The following is a 15329-nucleotide window of genomic DNA, read 5'->3' on the forward strand; positions in this document are numbered from 1 at the left end:
AAAGAAACCTTATTCCTGTAAGTCCAACACGGCTATGGAACAGCAGATTAAAAATACAGGAATTTTTATTCTCTCAAATGTTAAAACACTCGTCTAGTGGTGGAATGTAAAAGTTCATGTACTTCCTGTGCTTTACTACATTTTCGAGGTACTTGTACCTTCCATTTTATGCTATTTTGTACATCAACTCCATTGTATTTCAGAGGGAAATACAGTACTTTATCTGATAGCTGTATTTACTAGTTACTTTTCAGATTTTGATTTTAAATGCAAAACATATTATCATTATATCAAAATCCACCTTGAAAATGTTACAATGCTGCTTACATGTAAATGTATCAATAAAAAAAATATAATTGCACCATTTTGCATATTAGTACCTATACTGATGGAAGTAGATTTTGCTGCTACCTTTGTACTTTTACTCAAGTAAAACTTTGAATGCCATTGCTAGTATTATTTTTATACTGTGGTATTGGTGCTTTTACTACTACTTCTTCTACCACTGTTCCAGTAACAGGGGGAAAAGCATTCTCAGTCAAGTGACAGTATGGAGAAGTTGCAAAGACATACTGGTACACTCTTATAAAATGACCTATTTGTACAATCCCCTGATATCACCCAGCTTCCCCACAGAATATCAAAATCCTTGACTTTTTTGCCTGAAAAAACAGGCAGTGCCTCTTAAATTCTGTGACATTCCAACTATTCCATCACCAGCCAGAAGCCTTACATTTTACTGGCTGCTTTGAAAGTCCAAGGCTGACACACAGCAAGGAGTTGCAGGGTGCCAGTTACTAAATCTAAATTTTAATAGGTTTGACTTCTGGCCTGTTTTGACTAATTGGATGCAAACAAAGAATATGGAATACAGCAAACCTAACCATTATTTATAGAAAAGGAGCACCGACTTGGCAGTCTAGGGGTGTGTGTGTGTGTGTGTGTGTGTGTGTGTGTGTGTGTGTGTGTGTGTGTGTGTGTGTGTGTGTGAGAGAGAGAGAGAGAGCACAGAAAGAGTTCTTGGTGTTTGTGTATGAATTGTAAAGGAGTCTGCTGTTGATTAAATCTGGTCCGGTTTAACTAAAAAGGTCAACATCGGAACACACCGCTGAAAGGTAAACAACACCCAGCATATGCGTACACAAACACACCAGCTTGTGTCTTTGCAAGGGTTCTAAAGCTGAAAGGCTTATAATAACACACTCATATGGTGGTATACAGTAATGATGAAATGTGGCTGTGAGTGTGTGTGTGTGTGTGTATGTGCATGAGTCTTCTTGTGCTGTGTGTGTGTTTGGCTGTAAATCTATTGTAAGACTGTGTCAGTGTAAGTTCTCAGCAGGACACTACTTAGTTTCTCCAGGCATCATCTTTGCCAAACTTGAGCTCTGAACTGATGAGTGATGAAATGCTGAGACTGCTGATGAAACACGGGTTGTATTCCTACCTCTGCTGATCAAACTGCACAGCAAAAAATCTGTATGGGAAGCATAAATCAATTTCCTTTTTGCGTTTGTGTGTATGTGTATGTGTGTGTTAAGAAGACTGCGTAGGGTTTGTCATGCATTTTCTTCACCATTTCTACATCTTTAACACATACAGAAACACAGACTAAAAGATGTTTTATTCCTTTGTCTTAACCCATTTCTTTAAAACAGCAACCTTACTTTAAATGTGAATAGGTAATACAGAAACACTAAATACCCTGGTTGATACAGAATGAATGCCGGTGTTCTGTGTACACATAAGACAAGACAAGATGTAGATGAAAAAGAAAGAAAAAATGTCTATAATAGTAATAATAGCAGCTAAGTCAATCAGTTCCAATGTCGAAGTATATTATCGGTGCATGTGCTGCAAAAAGACCCAAGAATACGTTGCCGAGGAAGCAAGGAAAAGAAAAGGAGAGATGGAGACTGAACAAGAGACCGGACAAAAGTAAACATTGGTCTGGCTTTTTTGGCTTGAGCTAAAAGGATGCAAGCTGGCCTTCTGTCTGTAGGACATGTAAATAATAACCTATTAGATGGCTTGCTATTTTTTTCATTGTTGCGCTTGTTAACTGTCTGTTAGCAAACTTGTTGACTCTAGCGAAATCAGACAGAGGTTTCACAAACAGAGGTTTAGACAAAAGCCACATTGGTGTGAAAAAGTGTTCCTGATTTCTTTTTTTTGCATGTTTGTCACACTGAAATGTTTCAGATCATCAAACAAATTGAAATATCAAAGATAACACAAGTAAACCCAAAATGCAATTCTTAAATGAAGGTTTTATTATCAACGGGGAAAAAATCCAAACCTACATTTCCCTGTGTGACCCCCCCCCCATTAAAACATAAATCAACTGTGGTTTATCAGATATTTTTAAAGCCGAGTTCAATTTCTCTAGCCACACCCAGGCCTGATTACTGACAACTGGTCTCAACCAAGAAATCACTTAAATAGATCCTGCCTGACAAAGTGAAGTAGACCAAAAGATCCTCAAAAGCTAGACATCATGCTGTGATCTAAATAGGGCTGCAGCTAACGATGATTTTAGTATTCGAAGCTTCTCTCAGTAACGGGATCAGCTGTGCACGCTTATAGGTGATATTTATTGGTCCTTTTGGAAATTCATAGTATGTCATACAGCAAACATCAGACCAACAACCAGACAACTGCTTTACAAACACAAACATCACCTGAGTGCTATACAAGTTATCCTAAAGGCTTGTGCAGACTACACGACTTTCAGCGTCAGCCGAAGGCCGTGCCGTGCCGTTCACTCTACACAACTTGCAGTCATGTGACGGAAGTCTTGAAGGCATTCACACTACGTGACTTTTCGGTGACAGGGGGTCACACACTACACGAGCTGACAATGGCTCTGTCACCCGATGCCAGGTTTTGTCGAGAAAACACACGTGAAATGTGAAACGCGTAATGAGCGATCCTGAACACGAGACAGCAGTTGTTTGTTATTATAAACACAAAGATTATAAAGAAAGAATATGGGTGAAAGGACGGATTAGCACACGCAGGTAGCAGGGATTGTCTTAGCTACAGAGAGAGCTGGAGGTGAGTTAAAAGGTGCAGCTCGCCGACACCCAGTTAACTCTGGACTGTGTGTACATTTTCAGCTGAGGTCTGCGGCTTACTTTGGCTAGCCTTCAACTCAACAATCAATCATGATTTCAGTTAAATGCTAAAGTTGCTGTTACTGTTACTTTGTCTGTGGTCCGCTGGCAGAACACCGGGTGCTTTCTGATCGGATGACATCGTGCTGTTGCCGAGGCGGCATAAATTTCATCGGCTATCGACGATTGAAGGGATGATCAGCGATTGGTTTTTCAAGCGTCGATATTAAGGCGATCTGAACTAACTCACCATCAGAACTAAGATGACATAAAAAGTTTCTAGATTCTGTACCCCACTGTGTTGTTTCCCATTCACTGATTTATTTGTGGCGACACCACACTCTACAATATCAACACTGACCGCCTCGCATACTATTAAATAGGAGTAAAATAATAATTCATTGCGGAGCTGCCCGCAGCGCAGATTTGCTCAGCACCTCCACTTGCTCACTCCCTCTCTCTCTCTCTATCTATCTCTCTCTCTCACACAAATGGAAACGGAGCAGTGTGTTTATAGAAAAACTAATGCAATCAAGTAAACTCTAAGAAGTTAATCTATTTTCTTAACACAACCCTGTCAATGTCTGAAAACCACCTTCATATAAGTTATAAGCAAGCTTGTAAGGAGCCTAGCTAATATGTATAGCTATGTTAATGTTAGAATACAGCTGGGTTGTCGAGTTTAGCGCACTGTACATAGCTGCTGTTCAATATTGATTACACACCCCACGAATGCCAGAGCAGAGTTACACAGCAATTCTGTGGGAAACACTGTACTGTGCATTTACAGATGTTTCTGGTGGTTTCTCTTAAAGCTAATAAGCCTTTTCTTCCATGCTGGCATTTCACTGGCATGCTGCAACGTAACACCGCCCCCTGGTGATCAGATCGCCAATCAGTGATCTAAAATAAAGAAGATCGCCCAACCCTATTATAAAGTCTTTTCTAAAGCTTTGGGACTCCAGCGAACCACAGTGAGAGTCATTATCCACAAATGGCGAAAACATGGAAAAGTGGTGAACCTTCCCAGGAGTGGCCATACGACCAAAATTACCCTAAGAGCGGAGCAACTACTCATCCAATAGGTCACAAAAAAAACTACAGGCTTCACTTGCCACAGTCAAGGTCAGCGTTCATGATTTGACCATAAGAAAGAGACTGGGCAAAAAGGCTTGTATGGCAGAGTTCCAAGATGAAAACCACTGCTGAGCAAAAATAACATAAAGGCTTGTCTCAGTTTTGCCAAAAAAAAGCTGTTTTCAATGTCTCAATTTTTCAAAAAATCTGTTTCAATATTTTAAAAAGCTTTAACAAAATATTAAGGCCAGTACCATAGTTTAACACAAGGAGAAGGAGCACACACGTAGTGTAAATGTGTGTATAATAAATAGACATTTTGGAACTCTGGAAAACTTGGAACTCTGTTCCACTTTTTGCAGTGCTCTTAAATTTCTGTGTGTGCTCCTTGGCAAAAAGGTTAGCTTAGAGCCCTTTGGTAGTATGATGATCTGGGGCTGTTTTGCTGCTCCAGGACCTGGAAGATTTGCTGTGGTAAATGGAACCATGAATTCTGCTGTCTACCAAAAAATCCTTAAGGAGAATGTTCGGGCATCTGTTCTGCAGCAGGACCATGATCCAAAACACACCAGCAGGTCCACCTCTGAATGGTTTAAGAAAAATAAATGAAGACTTTGGAGTGGCCTAGTCAAAGTCCTGACCTGAATCCGATTACAGCTGTGAATTACACTCTGAAAAGGCACAAAAAAATAATCTTACGTAATGTTGCTTTAAAATGTACTTCCTCAGAATTTCTTGAAAGACTTGTTAAAAAAAAGACTTGATGCTTGAAACAGTTTGCTCTATTTTGCTGGACAAGTAACTTATGTAGCTGTGCCCATTTTATTGTTTACTTTAGGGCTGAAACAATTCATTGATTAAATTGATTAAATCAATAACTAAAAGGCATTGACGCATTCTTTGCATTGAAATTTTGTTTAATCCATATAACTATATAGCTCACTGTTTTGCACGGACATTTATTACTGACGCACATCGCGCTTACGCTGTGTAAACACCACATGATTATGATGGCGCTGTTTGCAAAGTGGAGGAAGAGAGAGAAAATAGCGAGGGACAAAGAAGAAAGTGTCCAAAACGTAAAATGAAACTTATGTCGCCTAACGTTACCACAACAGCATGACGGTACCTGATCAGAAAGCACCCGGTGTTAGGCCAGCGGACTACAGACAAGGTAACAGTACCATCAACTTTAGCATTTAAATGAAATCATGACTGATTATTAAATTGAAGGCTAGCCAAAGTAAGCTGCAGTCCTCAGCAGCAAATGTACACACGTGGAATTGTTGTTTTCCTGGTTGGGCCTTGACTTTGGGTTGTAACGCCACAGTCATAAGTTAACAGGGTGTCGGGGAGCTGCACCTTAGTGTAACTTGTATAGCACTTGGGTGATGTTGCTAAAGCAGTTGTCTGGTTGTTGCTCTGTTGATGTTGTTGGTCTGATGTTTGCTGTATGACACATTATGAACTGGGGAGGGGGGGTGGCCCGCCACCAAGCAAAAGTAATTCTTTAACGACGCATCAATGAATCGTTGAAATAATCTATAGAAGCTTCGAGTACTAAATTCATCATTAGCTGCAGGCCTAGTTTACTTCTGAATGTGTTATTAAACTATATTGCCAACTGAGCCAGCTGAGTGTGCTGAATTTCTTAACAACGGTGCAGCATGCTTCATACTTCTCGCTCCCAGTTGCCAGCTAAGGCATGTATGCAAGCCTTGTTTGGGCAGATAGGCATTTGATGCAGGGCTGAAGTGTAGCAGAGACCAGTGGTAGGCTTTTGTGGCAGCAATCAATTTGCCAAACACGACACAGCGTAGCAGTGGTAGTATCCTAGGCCAATCCATGTACAGTAACTTTCCATCTCTCCCTCTCCATCCCTCTTTTTACCCATTGCTTTGCGAGTATTAGATAAACTAGACAGCACACACATAGGTCATCGGCTTGGCTGCAGACGCTGAGAAGAGCTGCAGACTAAATCTCTCCACTGCCTGGAGACAAGATCTACAGACAAAAAATGAAAAGTTGAAGAGGATAAAGAAGAGAGTGAGACAGAGAGACAGTGGGATGAAGTCTTTCACTTCACACAACACACACTCCAGCACAAATGGGCCATGTATAATGAGGGAGGAGATTCACAAAGAAACACATCGCAAAGGATTATGAAACACAAACACACACACACACACACACACACACACACGTAAAAGTGCTATTTGTTCACTTTCTTCACTTTTTTGTCTTTCGTTTATCTACCACATTTTTGCCCGTGCGCACTGAGCCCCGTAAGGAGAGCTGTCAGTCATGGATGCCAATCATCCTGCCAGTAATGATGCACTGCCTTACTCATGTTCAGCACACACGCAAACACACACACACACACGCGCAAACACACACACACACAAAGGCAACAGCGCTGAAAACAGTAGTACTACCTGTGAGGGAAGTGTATGAGATAATAAAGGTGCAGAAAAACAATGGAAAGCGTGCCGTTTAAATAATATGTGAGAAACAATAAAGGATTTAGATTAAAAAGTTGCATTATTCCACATTCCGCATGAGAGCGTGCATTTATCACCCTATTTTGTAAGTGTAACAATGGTTCTAATCGAAAGTATGATTAGTGCCAGTGATACATTATTTATCAAAAGCAGTAATACCACCAATATTACATCTGTAACTGAGTGGTCGTTTAAAGTAGTGTCAACACTACTTGCTCAAACGAACATTTATAGGTATAGGTAGGTAGGTAACACAAGGTATAGTGGTTGGTGCGGCATTATCTCTGTTTTTCATTATTCTTTCGCCAGTATTTCCCTTTAAAAACCTCTCCTAACCACTGTCAGGTTTTTGATGTGAAACATGTTCTGGAAAATGTTGTGTTTAACAAACTGTGCTTCATATTGACAGAAAGAATGGCAACGTAGAACCATTTGAGACTGAGTAGTATCTGTGTTTTAAAAATAAATTTGCTGCTATGATGCTGTGTCATTATGGAGAGCTAACCATTACAACAGGCAAACGTGAAGAAGGTGGAGAGTTTGCAAACAGAAGAAGACAAGAAAAATAAAAAATATGACCTCATAAAACAGAGGGAATTAGAAATCACCTGCCACTGATAATAATAGACTGTCTCAAATAAAAAGCCTGGTTCACTCGTCAGTTGAGGTCTGCAGAGCCTCTATTTGAGAGTTCACAGTAATCATTATTGTCTACATTAAGACAAAATGACGCCTGTAAACCACAAAGTAGTTTAAAAACTCTAAGGAGCAATTCATGCACAGAGCTATTTAAATACCTTATGTTAGACCTTCAGGTGACTCCCACACATCACTGTTATGGCTCCCTACTTAACTTGACCCACACACACAAACACGTACAATACATAAGCACTCCAAACAGCCTAGGACCATTAAAAACATTTATTTTCTACCCCACTGAGCACAGAGGGCACTAAAATGAATCACATCTAGGGCGCATGTGTGTATGTATGCGCATGCGTGTGTGTGTATGAGCTTGTGTGTGAGTAAGATGCACAAATGGTCTGCAGATATCCAACTTCATCCATCTGATTTTCTGTTACTCACTCTTTGAATGTCATAACCTCTCTCTCGCACACACACATCATAGGTCATATGGTGGGTGGCAGACCGTATCAGTAGCACCGAACTGTGGTCTAAATCTCTCTCTCGTTCCCCATTTCCTCTTTTCCTCTCACTCTCTTTTCTCATTATATCCATTTTTCTACTTAATCTTCAATCGTCTTTTCTCCTGTTTTTCTCTTCTCCTTCATTTTTCAGAAGCTGAATCAGTTTTATTGCCAAGTAGGTTAACACATAAAAAGGAAATTGCTTTAGGGTTTTGGTGCTTAACAATGTACATAGTAGAAAAATACGAGAAAGATAAAGATAGAGAAAGTACTGCTTGTCAAGAATCATAAATATAAAATATAAATTTGACAATAAGATATGAAAAGATAAAATAATAATAAAAGGATATGTATAATCTGGTTGTTGTTTAAATTACAGTTAGATTACAGTGCAGGATGTGTGAAATATTTACATGTGCAAACTTTTACAGTGTACTTCTTTTCAACAACTCCCTATCGTTTCCATTTTTCATGCAATGCAAGGTCATTATGGTAGGCTCAGAACCGGATACCATTGCTAAATAAATAAAATCACTTTCAAAGAAAAACGTTCTTGCTATGAAGAGATCTTACAACTGGAAGAGACAAAGCAAGGTGAGGAGAAGAAAAAAAATTAAACTGATCGGAAGAAGGGATACAAGCAGAGTGAGGAAAGGAAATGATGAAGGGAGAGAAAATAAATAGACAGGAAGAGGGTGACACATGGAGTGTAAGACAGAAGTGACTCATCCACTGACAACCACACAGTACGATTTTATGGAGGGCGCGATGGAGAAGATGATCCGTTGATCAGCCAGCCAGTTATTCAAATTAAACAAATCAGTTAGATAGTTATCATTTGTCCCTCATTACTGAGGATTAGGGATGACATTTCAAATTGTTTACCTGCATTTGAACGTCTTTCAAAAAAGAGCCACTGACAATACACAATACAAACAGTAACCAACTATGGTGCATAAAAAATGCAGATAGATATTTCAACAACATCAACACACTTTTTTTAAACACAGAATTTAATAACCACATAAAACCTCATAAGCCAACAGAGCAAGCAAGGCCACAACAATCTGACCCTTAAATCTGTCTGAGAAGTAGAGCTAAGTGATTTTGAAAAAAATGTCTAATTGCGATTATTTTGACTGATATTGCCATTGTGATATGATTTTCGATTTAGAGGGAATGATCATTGTTCTCATTTTCATGGAAAAACATGTTTGAATGATTATGGTGTGATTTTTGCAGGGATCTGTAACAAAACAAAATGTGTTTTCTTTAAAGAAGACCTATTGTGCTTACAATGCTTACTTAGTCTTACAATGTTGGATGTTCGTGTTAAACATGGGCAAAGCTCTCTTGTTCTGAACACTCTGTTTTGAACTGCTTTTTCTACCAGCGGCTCTGATTTACAAAATATGGAGCCAGACGCAGCCAGTGTTCCATATATGGTCATGTGCGCCACACAGCAAAGGCACAGCAACGCTCAGTCTGCCTGTACCGCCCAGCGACAACAACAGCCTGGTAACATGCTTCAGGTCTTGGCCAATAAGAAGACAGCGGGCTTTGAGAGAGGGAGCCTTAAAGAGATAGGAGCATATACAGCTTGTTTCAGACAGAGGCTGAAATGAAGGCCTACATGAAGAGTCAGTATAAGAAAAAAAAACTTTGAATCATGCAAAGCTGCCATACAGGAGTCACAGAACTACAATATAGGACTGGAAAAGCAGTATAATAGGTCTCCTTTAAGTGGTCATATTATGCTCATTTTCAGGTTCAAAATCGTTTTTAGGGGTTGTACCAAAACAGGTTTACATGGTTTCATTTTTAAAAAACACCATATTTTTGTCATACTGCACATTGCTGTAGCTCCTCTTTTCACCCTGTGTGTTGAATGCTCTGTTTTAGCTATGGAGTGATACATCTTACCTCTCTCCAAGATTTTTGATGGGAGATGCACATGCGCAGTTCCTAGGTAAGGACTACTGGCCAATCACAAGCAGAGTAGGGTGGGTCGTGAGAAGCCGATAAACACAGCTTCAGTTCAGTTGTATGAAAAAAAAAAAAAAGCAAATGACCTAGAATCCTTTGTAATCCTTTGATGTGTAGGCCAGGACATCTCTGCAACACGACAATATTTAATTTAAAATGGTACTTTGATAAACATATTGCCTTTAACTCCATGCAATTTGAAAATTGCAGTAGGCCATATTGCGATTAACAGTTCAGCCCTACAAATAAGTACTGCAAATGTTTGTTTGACACTTTAAAATCAAGGGATTTATTGTAGTAGTAGAGACGATGTGGGCTAGTCCATGGCAGTCAGGCATCATGATTGAGCTGCTCAATCACCTCTCAAAATTCAAGTTGTTTTGAATGGGAGTGCTCGACCTCTCAAAACGGTGCGGTCTACACTTCAGAGAAGCCACCGCTGTTACCAGGTGTAAGACTCTATTGTGCCATTTGAATTCCCCTCATTGATTTTCACTGCCTGTATCATACCAAATACCAAATACCACTGATGAAAATCTTTGTCATTTCAAGTGCACAGGGGAGTAAACTGTCATTTATTTCCCTTTCTTTGAGAGCCATCTGAGAAGTCCGAGACAGGAAGTGCTGAAGATGCTGTTCCATGACTCAGCTGGTGATCATTATGCGTCACGCTCTCCAGTGAGAGCACATCAAGGGGAGGGGAAATTCACAACCTCCCACCCAAAAGGGTGTTTGTTTGTAAAAAGAAACAATGACAGACATAATATGATATAAACTTTCTGCATGCTACATGTTCCCACACAAGCAGGGTATCGTTAAATTCCTTGTAGTTACTGGATGGGGACAGCCAAGATTTCCTCAGCCTGCCAGGGGTGTGATCTGCGAACCTTCTTCATGAAAAGCTAACAGCATTTGTTCAATCCACAATCCCTTGCTCTGAGCGGTCTAAACAGAGGTCCATTGTAAGTGAATGGGTCTCAGCTTTGGCCATCAGGATCCTATACAGTTTCCTCCAACTCTCCCATTGAAAAGGGGATTACTGGAAATTGGCTTCGTACAACAAGGAACAAAGACTCATCTCTCACCCACATGGAAGTAAAAACCAACCCTTTGTAAAGGTAAAAACCAACAAAAACCTATTGCAAGTCAATTTCTGGTAATCACAATTACCTTAGGATGACATGGGGACTTTTCTGTGTCGAGTTACACAGGAAACATAATAAACACACGCATGCACATATACACACACACTCTAACACGAGCAAAGGAAACTCAGGAGAGCAGAACAAATGAGAAGAGAAGGAAAAGCAACATTACTCAGACGCTGGATGTTTTCCATTTAATTTTTACGATAATAGAAGGGAAGGGGGACCCTGAAGATGGCAGAGAGCAGTGATGAAGATGGACAAGTGAGCAGAGGAACAGAATGAGCAACAGAGTTCTTTCAGCATTAACAATCGTAAAAGAAACAAATTTCTTACCTCAATTTGTTTGTTTGCTAGCAAACCACAACACTGAAGGCAATATCTTGTGAATAAAGGGAAGGAAAGGACAGTTACTTTGCTGTGATTTAAACACATTTGTCATCACACATGACAATGTTGATAGTGTGTCTGTTTGAGTCAGTTTGCCTGTCAGTGCTATTGTTTCCATCTCTTACTATCCATTGAATCAAACCTGCATTCTTTCATATTGCCAGTCCATAATCTGTGATTTCCAAGAAATAACATGACTTGTCATTGGAGGGGTGGGGATTTGTCAGCTTATCTGCCTAACAACAATTATTTGAAATAAATGCATTTTTGCCCTGCTTTTGTCCACATGTCTTCCCATCCGTCACCCTCTAGTGATTTTATTTTAGTTTATACCTCTCCCCCATTAGTGCCAGAGGTTGTGTCTCTCTCTGTGATGCTTATAGAATATCTAAAGATTTGTCTGCCTTTTTTTGCCTGCAGATTACAGCTTCTATTTAAACCTCGCAGGCACATGATGTGACATTTCAAATCTTCCGTTATGTCCTTTCGCTAGGGCATCGTTTTGTGTTTGATGGTTAATGGTGTCTGCAAGGTTTCATCAAGTTAACTTTTTTTAAAAATGTAGACAGTTTAAATGAGATAGACTAATTTTGAAGCAGACATAAAATGTGAAAATGACAAAGCACAATATGCATTGGGTGGCCAGGTTGAATTCTCACGGGTACAACATCAAATTATAAGACATCTCATTTAAGACCATAAACTAAATTAAGACTTTAAAATTGTCTGCACTGAAGACCATTTAAGTTTTTTATTTTAAATCATACAACTTTAAAAGTTTATTTAGTTAAAAAGAAAGGGGTGGTGATGGCGCAATGGATAAGACACATGCCTTTGGTGTGAGAGACCTGGGTTCAATTCCCACTTTGACCCATCCACCATTGTGTCCCTGAGCAAGACACTTTTTTCCCAGGTCAGTTTGAATTGGTTATTTCTATTCCGTACAGCCTGAGCATGACAGTACTTGTGAAGGAAGGGAAGAGCATTGCTCATTCACCTTCACCAGTCCCAGTCTTCCCAACCAACATCCAATATTCTCCATCAAAAATTTGGAGAATATTTTAACAATGCACTATTTGGTGTGGCCAGACTGCACCCACACCAGTTAGCCCAGTCATTTGAACCATCAACAAACTAATGAGTGTAATTTATCCTAGTAACATTTTATCTGTCGCAAAATAAGAGCAGAATGCCAAGGCTAATGGTTTAGTCACTCTGCTTAGCCTCTACTCACCCCTTCTTTCCCCTATATTCTTCTTTTCCCTGTCTTTGCAGATACCATTTCTCTGGGGAAGTACAGAGCTCCAATTGGGTTTATGGGGCATCTGTGCAGTTTGATTTTGTTATAAAGGCATCCCAATAAAAACTGGGGATGGACACACAGGGCAAGGGGCCAGTCCCTACTGTAAAAACAATAAGGAGTCAACGCAAGCACTCAGGGAGTATATGGTGTGGAAGGATGAGGAAAATTGGCAAATAAAAAGTAAGAGAGAGAGAGAAACAAAGAGACAACAGAAAGCAATACAGCAAGAAAGAAAGACAAAGGAAAAAATTACACTAGTTTATGATAAATAAAGACATAGCAGTTGAGACAGAAATAAAAAAAAGAATATGGTGACTCAACACTGATATGCAGCTAATGTTACAGGTTGGGGGAAGTATATCTAACAATATTTTATACTGGTAATAATGTACACGACTAAAAATGATTATGGTTGCAAATTGGTATAACAAATCATGTCAACACTGAGTCGAAGCTAGTTTTTGCCAGTGGCTACAGAGGAAAAATTATATTAGTGTGCGATAGTTTAGGACTTTCATTTCTTTAATTCCCTTCAAGCTCCAGATCAGTCTATACCACATTAGTATTTCTAACAAATGTGGACAAGTCTACATGTCTGTTCTAGCGAGGGCTGCTCAATGCCATGCAGTGTGTCTAAAGCCTCAGCACTGCCATGTACCCAATGTTTGCCTTGGCACCAACAACTGGACAAACATCACTATTACATTTCTGTAATCATCCCACAACAAATAAATAAACAAAATGATTCCCTTACTTTTTCTCTGTAGTAGCCAAAAGCATGATATAAAGGGATAAGGGGGATAAGGTATTCAAATTGAATGTAAGAGAGGATTTTTCTGTCTTGTTTAGAAAGACAGATATCTGTGGTACCCCCGGATACACATCTATGAGATTAACTGACTTTAAACACAGAGGAGGACTTATTACAAGCTGTAAGTTGGTTAACTGATGTCTGACAGGTCACAATGCAAGTAATTTGGCGATCACAAGGTAGCCACACCCTAAAAGCATATCCTGCTTTATAGTCTATTTTACTCTAAATGGGACCATAATTTTCTCAATGAACATCATTCTGTATTGAAGAAAACTTAAAACTGACCATGTAGACCATAAACTCATTAAGAAAGTGTTTACTGAGGTAATAAATCAAGTGAGAGTAGTAGTTTTCTCAGGGACATCTATAAAATCAGACTTTGCAACCAGTGGAGTCGCCCCCTGCTGGCCAGGAGAAGGAACTTTAAGGCACTTCTGCATTGGGTTCACTTTTCAGACCCGGAGGTTCCCGCTTGAGAGTTACTTTTCTAATTCAGGTCAAAACAGTCACACTTTATAAAGCCAATGTTATACTTCTCTGTCCTTAGTAAAAGAAAGGAACAAAAAAATCAAAACCAACTTCAGAAATGAAGAAGAGTGTATTTGGAACCAGTTTGAAAACTACTAGGAATCTTAAAAAAAAAAATATATATATATTTTTTAAAAAGGACATAAATAGAGCCCTAGAGATGCATTGGTTGCAGCAAAGAGCCATTCTCTTGAATTTGAATGGAAAATAAAGTGAATATGAGGGCTCTTTCATCCTTCCAACACATGGCTCATTCATCACTATGTAGGGGACATGTTGCCATCAAGTCTTTCCGCGCCTTATTATCTTTACTTCAGCTCACTCTCCCTCTTAAGCTGAAGTGGGCTACACTTAAAAAAATAAACTTTTATGATCAAGAATTATGCAGGGGTGCTTGGTCACACAAATTCAAGTCTCTGCATGTTTGGAGTCGCACTCTCGCCGTAGCTGTGGGTGCAAAGGGTTCAGCTTCAAACATTTATGTGTGAGTTGTTGGTTCAGGCATCAAGAGTCCAAATTTTGCATTCCGCTTGCTTGGTGATTTTGGTAGCATGGGTCAGGTGTGTGAGGTTTTAAGATTTAATTAAGCACTGCTTGATGTAAATCAAATTAGAAAGAAAAATATACTCAAGGACTGTTGTAGGGTGTGTGTGGGAGAGAGAGGGAGGGAAGAGAGAGAGACAGAGACAAGATAGAGAGACTGATAAGGCATGTTTCTGAGCGAGAAGATGAGGAGGAATTTTATAGTCGCATAGACAAATTCACACTGACCCCAGTTCAACACACATGAAAAAAATGGAAGAGAGGGATGCAACCAGAAAGAAGGAAAAAGAAAGGGAAAAGCAGACACATCTCCTCCTCCAACATGGTCTTCACTATATTTATAAAGTCATTATGTTTTAAAGTATAGTTTCTCCTTAATATAATAATAGAACTAGCAGTGATATGCCGTCCGTCCACTTCCACTTACCATTTGGATACCTCACTAATAGAGACTTGATACTTTAGAGAGTTGAAACTTGAGATTTGACAGCGAATTATCTCAAGTGATAAATTAAATATGATTTTGAGGTAAGACTTGGGTAAGCATTACCTCAATACTGCAGCAAATCGACACACACTGAGGGGTTGAGTAGTGCTCGTCTTTTTTCCTAGTCTCCATCAACAACCAGGTAGCAAAGTCAGTTTTCACTCTGAGCGTTTTTTTGTTAATAATGCTTTGCACCAGCCAGTTGATTGTAAGGGTCCATAGCTTCCTGCAGCCTTAGTCAATAATGATAGCAACAGCTAATACTCCAGTTTGTAAAAGCAGGCCTAAGAA

General features: G+C 39.5%; 1 protein-coding gene across 4 annotated transcripts in view; it reads right to left on the bottom strand.

Moving 5' to 3' along the window:
• The window catches only part of tusc3 (tumor suppressor candidate 3), a 98429-nt gene that overhangs the window by 66958 nt on the left and 16142 nt on the right, over window positions 1-15329 (bottom strand). The gene's annotated exons all lie outside the window — the stretch shown is intronic.

Source organism: Micropterus salmoides, unplaced genomic scaffold (assembly GCF_014851395.1).
Source record: "Micropterus salmoides isolate LMB-PRFRI ecotype aquatic unplaced genomic scaffold, ASM1485139v1 Ms_hic_scaffold_12, whole genome shotgun sequence".
In the NCBI taxonomy this organism is placed as follows: Eukaryota; Metazoa; Chordata; class Actinopteri; order Centrarchiformes; family Centrarchidae; genus Micropterus; species Micropterus salmoides.